The sequence below is a fragment of the Arachis stenosperma genome, chromosome 9, assembly GCF_014773155.1.
Source record: "Arachis stenosperma cultivar V10309 chromosome 9, arast.V10309.gnm1.PFL2, whole genome shotgun sequence".
Taxonomy (NCBI): Eukaryota; Viridiplantae; Streptophyta; class Magnoliopsida; order Fabales; family Fabaceae; genus Arachis; species Arachis stenosperma.
Genome location: NC_080385.1, coordinates 131046452 through 131057533, shown reverse-complemented (window position 1 = coordinate 131057533; position 11082 = coordinate 131046452). Strand labels below are relative to the sequence as shown.

Genomic DNA, 11082 nt, shown 5'->3' with positions numbered 1-11082 from the left:
TAGCAGCTGGGTATATTATAGGCAGCTCATCATGTTTATATCGATCTATTATGCGCCTTTGCATCTAGCATTGGTAGACCTCATATAATAACTATTATTCCTCTACCCGATCTTTTATTTCATTTCTTACGGCGGTGAGTTCATTTCCGGGCCTTGTACACACCGCCCATCACACTATGGGAGTTGGCCATGCCCGAAATTGTTACCTTAACCATAAGAAAGGGGATGCCGAAGGTAAGGCTTGTGACTGGAGTGAAGTCTTAACAAGGTAGCCATAATTCTTTGCGGATAACTCAAATTTTGGTTTAATAGTACATCCCAATAAGAGGCGACTATACTTGTTTAAGTTACCTCTTTCAACTTGGATGCCATGAGGCAGACTTTGGAAAATTATAATATAAGAGATAGGAATTCGCAAATCTTCCAGACGTAGGGCGCGAAGGGCCTTGAACCCAAATATATTACCTACAATGGAAGTAAACATGTTAGTAACAGAACCTTTCTCAAAAAGGTCTAAAGAATAAGCTACAGAGGCAATATATTGATTTTCTTTGCCAGCAACCTGCTCGATGTTGTAGCATCATCCTTTGTAACGATTAAGACTGGTAAGCCCATCAGTCTAAACAGTTGTCCATGTACCAGTAGAAAATTCGGCAGCTACTTCGGCACCAACTTCTTCTAGAGGAACTTCAGGTTAAGGAGTTACTCAGAATTCTATCAAGATATCAGTATCTTTCGTTTCATACTCAATAGTATAATAAGTCAATTTATAATCTTTAACACTAGCTTTGAACCCAATACTTGCTTTAGTCTTTATTTGTGGTGACATAAATCCCTCCCTACAACTCATGAATTAAGAATTATCACAACAACCAGATCTACTCGACACTACTATACTTAGTAGTTAACGAAATCTTTCACTTCACAAGAATCTTTCAAGAAATGATCAACTAATATTATTAATCAATTTGAATGGTTTGTTATTAAACTATAGTATTCGATTTGCCAAATACGTCATTATTGTATACTCTTTCATATGTATGGTGCAACCCAATCATTGGTTTTTTAATTTCCAATCTCTTATCTTTTTTTTTTAATAAAAAATATCTAATCTAATTAAAAAGTCATTCTTGATCTTGACAGTAATATAAACTCTCATTTCAATTTGTCTAACTAGAATAATTAATCAACCATTGCTTGATTAGTCCATTAATCCTCGTGGGATCAACACTCACTCACCTGAGTTTATTACTTGGTACGACCTGTAACACCCTTACTTTCCCTTTGCTTAAATATGTGTGTGCATTTATGTTAAGTTAGGTTTAGGAATTGTAAAATTAGGATAATAATAATAATTCAAGTGATACTGTGAAGTTCTTCTGGGAATCTCCTGGTTCTCAATTCCCTGTTCTTGATAAGGTATATATACTCTCTCTTTATCTTATCTTTATATTTTATTCACATGCTTTCTAGTAGATTTGCTTCTTGCTAATTAGTTTAGATTATCCAAATTACACCATAACATTCATCATATAATCAATTATTCTGATTTTTTTGTTTAATCATGTAAGATAATAAATTTTTTGTTTAATCATGTAAGATATTTATTTATACTATATTAGAGTTAGATATGTACATATATAATTGTGATTTGGGATCACATTTTTGTAAGTATATCAAAAGGAGTTTGTGAAATATTCCACCAGAAAATTCAAGATCATATGTTAAGGGGAAATAAAATTAGGTTGTAATTTGAAAATTTAGAGTTATGATAAAATATATATACGTGTGATGCCTAGGCATCTTAGGCTAGTTTCACAAGCCATTTTCATTAGTTTTTACTTAGTTTTATGTACTTTCTTAGGCAATAAGCAAACATTTGGATGAGTAATGTATGCATGTCTTGATTCACTCAAACATTGTTATTTACAAACATTTTCATGAGATTGATGCAAGAATTACTTAGCTTGTTGCAATGAATGATGCATTATCTTGTGATTATGGCAAGACTTTGATGCATTTGTTTGGTTAATGATAGGTAAGGGGAAGCAAAGCAAAGGCAAAGAAGAAGAAGAGGCTATAGCGTTAGTGGCAAAGTTAGCCCACTAACGCTAAGGTTAACGTTGCAAAAGAGGATAAGGCAACATTAGTGGCCAAAGTTGGCTCACTAACGTTGCCAAGGAAGAGGGAAGCAACGTTAGTGGCCTAAGTTGGCTCACTAACGTTTCCCACTAGCGTTACCAAGGATGAGAAGCAACGTTGGTAGCCCAAAGTTAGCCTACCAACGTTGCTATACAAAGGATGATGCCAACGTTAGTGTGCTAACGTTACTTCAAGTTAGCACACTAACGTCTTTGACAAATTTTCAAGTTCGAGCTGAAAAAATTGCTAGTATGCGTATGCATGAGGCATTGTGCGTACGCACAACAAGCAGGATGTTAGTGGCACTGTTGGTGCACTAACGCCAGTGGCAACGCTCTGGTAGCTTTTAAAGGCAACGTTAGTGCCACCGTTAGTGCACTAACAGTGGTGACTAACGCCAGTACCAACCTTCATTTCAATGGCACCCATGCAAGTTTGGGAACGTTAGTGAGCTAACGCCTGGGCTAACTTCAGAGAGAGCCACTCCTAACTGCTTCAACTAAGGCCAAAGCCCAAATCCAAGAACTTGAAGATTGTTTTGAGAAGTTTATATATAGGATAGCTTTTGAACTTGAAAAAAGACTGGGAAGCAAGGACCCTAATTGGGAAACTCTACATCATTTTCTTTCTTTTTGTACTTAGTTACTTTCATGTACTTTTCTTTTCTTTTTAGATTTTCTGAGCAATGAAAGGGATGAGCTCTATTGTAATTATAATGAATGAATGAAATTCTTCTTCTTCTCAATCTGCTTGTTGTAGCTAAGAAATAACTTACGTGCTTATTTGATCTACTCATTTCGGAAAGGGGTTTAGATCCGTTGAATTTCTGTGTGAGCCTTGGAAGGGGAATAATAGAACTTAGTTTGGAGCTCTATCTCTAATGACTCTCTTGATCAACACATTCGGGATGAATTGAGATCTTGAGAACTTGTGTAGCTCATGGATGACGGAATTTCACTTAACCTCTTCTCATGACAATTAGATCAAGAAATTGACAAATTGATTGTGTTAAGAGAAATTGGATTGCCAAGGAATTAGGACTCAATTAATTACAATCCACCACAGATCTACTTCATATGATTGAGAATAAAGTTGAGACCCATTGATTCATAATAGATTATGATATCTCCAATCCCTAATGAATATTTCTCTTTGATATTCTTCACTTTAATTGCCTTAAGTTTCTTTTAATTACTTGGAATTTACTGCTCTTTTTTATTCCCAACACCTAAAGCCCTTTTACAGTTCATGCAATTTATTTTTTATCGCCATTTACATTCTTGCCGTTACTTTCTTGCTATTTAAATTTCAAGCCCTTTTAAGTTTCTTGCCATTTAAGTTTCCGTAATTTACATTCCGCAATTTACTTTCAACACTTTAAATTTCCAGCAATTTACTTTCTGTTGATTCAATTTCACCAAAACCATCAAATATTATCTTGACTAGATAAATCACCACACTAAAATCGCTCAATCCATCAATTTCTGTGGGATCGACCTCACTCTTGTGAGTTATTACTTGACGATTCGGTACACTTACCGAAGGGGATTTGCGTTGTGCAAATTTCCGTGCATCAAGTTTTTGGCACCGTTGCCGGGAATTGATTTAGATTGACAATAATTAAGTGGGTGATAGTCTAGATTAAGCGTTTTTCTTTTGTTTTCTTTAAAGCATACTAACTGTTTGACACATTGTGTCTACTAACTCTAACATTCACTCTAGCAATAGAGTGTTCATTTGTCATTTTGTTTGTTTTGCGTTGTGTATGCCAGGAGAAAAAAGAGGTGCTTCTACTTCCTTTTATTCTAAATCTGAAAGAACCTTCCTGAGACTTAGAAGAGAAGCAAGAGGGAAGGGAGTGATTGGAGAAGAAAACTTAGAGGAGGATCTTGATCAAGTCATGGAGGACAACATGCACAACCCACCTGAGGAGGTTGCCAACAACCATGGTCAACCTGCCAGGAGAGTGCTAGCCTCCTATACCATCCCTGATCCTAGAAACTGTGGGAGTAGCATTCTTACTTCCAATGTGAATGCCAACAATTTCGAGCTTAAACCACAGCTCATTACTCTGGTTCAGAACAACTGCCAATATGGAGGAAGTGCTTCGGAGGATCCAAATCAACATCTCTCTGTTTTCTTAAGGATATGTGATACTGTCAAAACTAATGGAGTGCATCCGAATATCTACAAGCTACAGTTGTTTCCCTTCTCTCTAAGGGACAAGGCTACTCAATGGTTGGAAACCTTTCCAAAGGAAAGCATCACAAACTGGGATGACTTGGTTAGCAAATTATTAGCCAAGTTCTATCCCCTCAAAGAATCATCAAACTCAAGACTAATGTGCAAATTTTAAGACAGTTGGAGGGAGAGTCACTATATGAAGCTTGGGAAAGGTATAATGTACTAATCAGAAGGTGTCCTTCATACATGTTTAGTGAATGGGTGAAGCTCGAAAACTTCTATGAGGGCCTTTATATGAAAGCAAGAAAAGCTTTGGATTACTCTTCAGGAGGGTCAGTTCAAATGATGAAAACTTCGCAGGAGGCACATGATCTCATAGATATGGTGGCCAACAACCAGTATTTATACTCCTCAGAGAAGCAAGCAACCCCAAAGAGAGGTGTCTATGAGCTTGAAGGTGTTGATGCCATCCTAACCCAGAACAAGATAATGCATCAGCAACTTCAGCAATAGATGGAAATGATGTCAACGAAGATGAATGTATTGCAATTGGCTGTAGTTAGCACAACAAGCCAACCTTCAAATGTATGGGGACAACATGAAGAAAACTATAAGACATACAACAATGAGCAGTAGCTTGAGCACGCCCAGTATGTGCACAACCCAAGTTCTTCCCAAAATGACTTTCATGGGGACACACACAACCCCTTATGGAGGAACCATCCCAACCTGTGACAGGGAGAAAATCAGAACCAATGGCAGAGGAACTCTAACCCCAACAACTTTCGCAACACAAGCAATCAAAACCACCACCACACTAACAACAATCCATACAGAAAACCATAAAACAATGTTCCTTCACCCACATTTTACTCCCAAAATAACCCCACCAAATAACGAAAACAACTTCCACCAAACATCAACATCTCATCCACAATCACAGACACATCAAGAATCTCAAAGAATCTCTAATCTAGAGATGATGATGGAGAAGCTCATGAAGAACCAAGAGATGGCAAGCAAGAATTATGAAGCATCAATGAAAAGCCTTGAAAGGCAAATTGGGCAATTGTCTAAGCAACCTGTTGAGAGACCAATCAATGCATTCCCAAGTGACACCATTCCTAATCCAAAAAAAGAATGCAAGGCCATACAGCTTAGGAGGCAAAACATTGGGAGACGACAACAAGGTTGCCAACAAAGAAGAAACAGAGGTTGCAAAGCAGGACAAGGTGGATCCCAAGAAGGATGATGAACTACAAGCTCCAAGGAAAGGCAAGCAAGCCTCTGAGACACAAACACAAGAATAGAGAGAGGAGGTGAAACCATATGTCCCTCCTCTACCTTACCCTCAGAGATTGCACAAGGAGATGAAGGATTAGCAATTCCCTAAGTTCTTGAAAATTTTCAAGAAATTAGAGATCAACATTCCACTAGCTGAAGCCTTAGAACGAATGTCACTCTATGCAAAGTTTCTCAAGGAACTCATCAATAAGAAAAGGAGCTGGAAGGAGAAGAAAACTGTCATCCTCACTGGTGCACGAAATTATGATCATCAATGGCGTCATCAACATGGTACGCTCAATTGTAATCTCAACTCTTTATCACAACTTCACACAACTAACCAGCAAGTGCACTGGGTCGTCCAAGTAATAAACCTTACGCGAGTAAGGGTCGATCCCACGGAGATTGTTGGTATGAAGCAAGCTATGGTCATCTTGTAAATCTCAGTCAGGAAGATTCAAATGGTTATGGATGATTTATGAATAAAGCATAAAACAAGGATAGAGATACTTATGTAACTCATTGGTGAGAACTTCAGATAAGCATATGGAGATGCTTTGTCCCTTCCGTCTCTCTGCTTTCCTACAGTCTTCATCCAATCCTTCTTACTCCTTTCCATGGCAAGCTGTATGTTGGGCATCACCGTTGTCAGTGGCTACAGTCCCGTCCTCTCAGTGAAAATGTTCAACGCACCCTGTCACGACACGGCTAATCATCTGTCGGTTCTCAATCAGGTTGGAATAGAATCCATTGATTCTTTTGCGTCTGTCACTGACGCCCAGCCTTCAGGAGTTTGAAGCTCGTCACAGTCATTCAATCATTGAATCCTACTCAGAATACCACAGACAAGGTTTAGACCTTCCGGATTCTCTTGAATACCACCATCAATTCTAGCTTATACCACGAAGATTCCGATTAAAGAATCCAAGAGATAAACATTCAAGTCTTGTTTGCTTGTAGAACGGGAGTGGTTGTCAGACACGCGTTCATAAGTGAGAATGATGATGAGCGTCACATAATCATCACATTCATCAAGTTCTTGGGTACGAATGAATATCTTAGAATAAGAACAAGCTGAATTGAATAGAAGAACAATAGTAATTGCATTAATACTCGAGGTACAGCAGAGCTTCACACCTTAATCTATGGTATGTAGAAACTCCACCGTTGAAAATACATAAGAACAAGGTCTAGGCATGGCCGAATGGCCAGCCCCCATGATCTAAGAACTAGACGTCCAAAGATTCCAAATACAATAGCAAAAGGTCCTATTTGTAGAGAACTAGTAGCCTAGGGTTTACAGAAATGAGTAAATGACAGAAAAATCCACTTTCGGGCCCACTTGGTGTGTGCTTGGGCTGAGCATTGAAGCATTTTCGTGTAGAGACTTCTCTTGGAGTTAAACGCCAGCTTTTGTGCCAGTTTGGGCGTTTAACTCCCATTCTTGTGCCAGTTCCGGCGTTTAACACCGGGCAATTTTGAACTGATTTGGAACGCCAGTTTGGGCCATCAAATCTCGGACAAAGTATGGACTATTATACATTGCTGGAAAGCCCAGGATGTCTACTTTTCAACGCCGTTGAGAGCGCGCCAATTGAGCTTCTGTAGCTCCAGAAAATCCACTTCGAGTGCAGGGAGGTCAGAATCCAACAGCATCTGCAGTCCTTTTCAGCCTCTAAATCAGATTTTTGCTCAGGTCCCTCAATTTCAGCCAGAAAATACCTGAAATCACAGAAAAACACACAAACTCATAGTAAAGTCCAGAAAAGAGAATTTTAACTAAAAACTAATAAAAATATACTAAAAACTAACTAAAACATACTAAAAACATACTAAAAACAATGCCAAAAAGCGTATAAATTATCCGCTGATCACAACACCAAACTTAAATTGTTGCTTGTCCCCAAGCAACTGAAAATCAAATAAGATAAAAAGAAGAGAATATGCAATGAATTCCAAAAACATCTATGAAGATCAGTATTAATTAGATGAGCGGGGCTTTTAGCTTTTTGCCTCTGAATAGTTTTGGCATCTCACTCTATCCTTTGAAATTCAGAATGATTGGTTTCTATAGGAACTCAGAATCCAGATAGTGTCATTGATTCTCCTAGTTAAGTATGATGATTCTTGAACACAGCTACTTTATGAGTCTTGGCCGTGGCCCAAAGCACTCTGTCTTCCAGTATTACCACCGGATACATACATGCCACAGACACATAATTGGGTGAACCTTTTCAGATTGTGACTCAGCTTTGCTAGAGTCCCCAATTAGAGGTGTCCAGGGTTCTTAAGCACACTCTTTTTGCCTTGGATCACAACTTTCTTTTTCTTTCTTCTCTTTTTTTTTCGTTTTTCTCCCCTTTTTTCGTTTTTTTTTTGTATTCACTGCTTTTTCTTACTTCAAGAATCATTTATGATTTTTCAGATCCTCAGTAACATGTCTCCTTTTTCATCATTCTTTCAAGAGCCAACATTCATGAACAACAAATTCAAAAGACATATGCACTGTTCAAGCATACATTCAGAAAACAAAAGTATTGCCACCACATCAATATAATTAATCTGTTATAAAATTCAAAATTCATGCAATTCTTCTCTTTTTCAATTAAAAACATTTTTCATTTAAGAAAGGTGATGGATTCATAGGACATTCATAACTTTAAGGCATAGACACTAAGACACTAATGATCATGTAATAAGACACAAACATGGATAAACATAAGCATAAAATTCGAAAAAAAATAGGAAAATAAAGAACAAGGAGATTAAAGAACGGGTCCACCTTAGTGATGGTGGCTTGTTCTTCCTCTTGAAGATCTTATGGAGTGCTTGAGCTCCTCAATGTCTCTTCCTTGCCTTTGTTGCTCCTCTCTCATGATTCTTTGATCTTCTTTAATTTCATGGAGGAGGATGGAATGTTCTTGGTGCTCCACCCTTAGTTGTCCCATGTTGGAACTCAATTCTCCTAGGGAGGTGTTAATTTGCTCCCAATAGTTTTATGGAGGAAAGTGCATCCCTTGAGGCATCTCAGGGATTTCATGATGAGTGGGATCTCTTGTTTGCTCCATCCTTTTCTTAGTGATGGGCTTGTCCTCATCAATGAGGATGTCTCCCTCTATGTCAACTCCAACTGAATAACAGAGGTGACAAATGAGATGAGGAAAGGCTAACCTTGCCAAGGTAGAGGACTTGTCCGCCACCTTATAAAGTTCTTGGGCTATAACCTCATGAACGTCTACTTCTTCTCTAATCATGATGCTGTGGATCATGATGGCCCGGTCTATAGTAACTTCGGACCAGTTGCTAGTGGGAATGATTGAGCGTTGGATAAACTCCAACCATCCCCTAGCCACGGGCTTGAGGTCATGCCTTCTCAGTTGAACCGGCTTCCCTCTTGAATCTCTCTTCCATTGGGCGCCCTCTTCACAGATGTCTATGAGGACTTGGTCCAACCTTTGATCAAAGTTGACCCTTCTAGTGTAAGGGTGTTCATCTCCTTGCATCATGGGCAAGTTGAATGCCAACCTTACATTTTCCAGACTAAAATCTAAGTATTTCCCCCGAACCATTGTAAGCCAATTCTTTGGGTTCGGGTTCACACTTTGATCATGGTTCTTGGTGATCCATGCATTGGCATAGAACTCTTGAACCATCAAGATTCCGACTTGTTGAATGGGGTTGGTAAGGACTTCCCAACCTCTTCTTCGGATCTCATGTCGAATCTCCGGATATTCACTCTTTTTGAGTTTGAAAGGGACCTCGGGGATCACCTTCTTCAAGGCCACAACTTCATAGAAGTAGTCTTGATGCACCCTTGAGATGAATCTCTCCATCTCCCATGACTCGGAGGTGAAAGCTTTTGCCTTCCCTTTTCTCTTTCTAGAGGTTTCTCCGGCCTTGGATGCCATAAATGGTTATGAAAAAACAAAAAGCAATGCTTTTACCACACCAAACTTAAAATATTTGCTCGTCCTTGAGCAAAAGAAGAAAGAAGAGAGTAGAAGAAGAAGAAATAGAGGAGATGGAGATGGCTTTGTGGTTCGGCCAAAGGGGGAGAAGTAGTGTTTAGGGTGTGTGAAAATGAAGGAGTGAAGATGGGTTTATATAGGGGTGGAGAGAGGGGTAGGGTTCGGCTATGGGAGGGTGGGTCTGGGAGGGAAAGTGGTTTGAATTTGAATGGTGAGGCAGGTGGGGTTTAATGAAGGATGGATGTGAGTGGTGAAGAGAAAGATGGGATTTGATAGGTGAAGGGTTTTTGGGGAAGAGGTGTTGAGGTGATTGGTGAAAGGGTGAAGAAGAGAGAGAGTGGTGGGGTGGGTGGGGATCCTGTGGGGTCCACAGATCCTAAGGTGTCAAGGAAAATTCATCCCTGCACCATATGGCGAGCAAAAATGCTCTTCATGCCAATTCTGGCGTTAAACGCCGGGCTGGTGCCCATTTCTAGCGTTTAACGCCAACTTCTTGCCCTTTCCTGGCGTTTAACGCCAGTCTGGTTCCCCTTTCTGGCGTTAAATGCCCAGAATGGTGCCAGACTGGGCGTTAAACGCCCATTTGCTGCCCTTACTGGCGTTTAAACGCCAGCAAGGTCTTCCTCCAGGGTGTGCTATTTTTCTTTTTGTTTTTCATTCTGTTTTTGCTTTTTCAATTGATTTTGTGACTTCTCATGATCATCAACCTACAGAAAACATGGAATAACAAAGGAAAATAGATTAAATATAACATTGGGTTGCCTCCCAACAAGCGCTTCTTTAATGTCAGTAGCTTGACAGAGGGTTCTCATGGAGCCTCACAGATACTCAGAGCAATGTTGGAACCTCCCAACACCAAACTTAGAGTTTGAATGTGGGGGTTCAACACCAAACTTAGAATTTGGTTGAGGCCTCCCAACACCAAACATAGAGTTTGGCTGTGGGGGCTCTGTTTGACACTGTTTTGAGAGAAGCTCTTCATGCTTCCTCTCCATGGTGACAGAGAGATATCCTTGAGCCTTAAACACAAAGGATTCTTCATTCACTTGAATGATCAATTCTCCTCTGTCCACATCAATCACAGCCTTTGCTGTGGCTAGGAAGGGTCTGCCAAGGATGATGGATTCATCCATGCACTTTCCAGTCTCTAGGACTATGAAATCAGCAGGGATGTAATGGCTTTTAACTTTCACCAAAACATCCTCTACAAGTTCATAAGCTTGTTTTCTTGAGTTATCTGCCATCTCTAGTGAGATTCTTGCAACTTGTACCTCAAAGATCCCTAGCTTCTCCATTACAGAGAGAGGCATGAGGTATACACTTGACCCTAAGTCACACAGAGCCTTCTTAAAGGTCATGGTGCCTATGGTACAAGGTATTGAAAACTTCCTAGGATCCTGTCTCTTTTGAGGTAATTTCTGCCTAGACAAGTCATCCAGTTCTTTGGTGAGCAAAGGAGGTTCGTTCTCCCGAGTCTCATTACCAAATAACTTATCATTTAGCT

The 11082-nt window shown here is 39.5% G+C and overlaps 1 pseudogene; it reads right to left on the bottom strand.

Annotated features, from left to right (window-relative positions):
- Positions 1 to 202: 202 nt before the first annotated feature.
- LOC130949933 (ribulose bisphosphate carboxylase large chain-like) lies at positions 203 to 920 on the bottom strand (annotated as a pseudogene).
- Between the last annotated feature and the right edge of the window lie 10162 nt (positions 921 to 11082).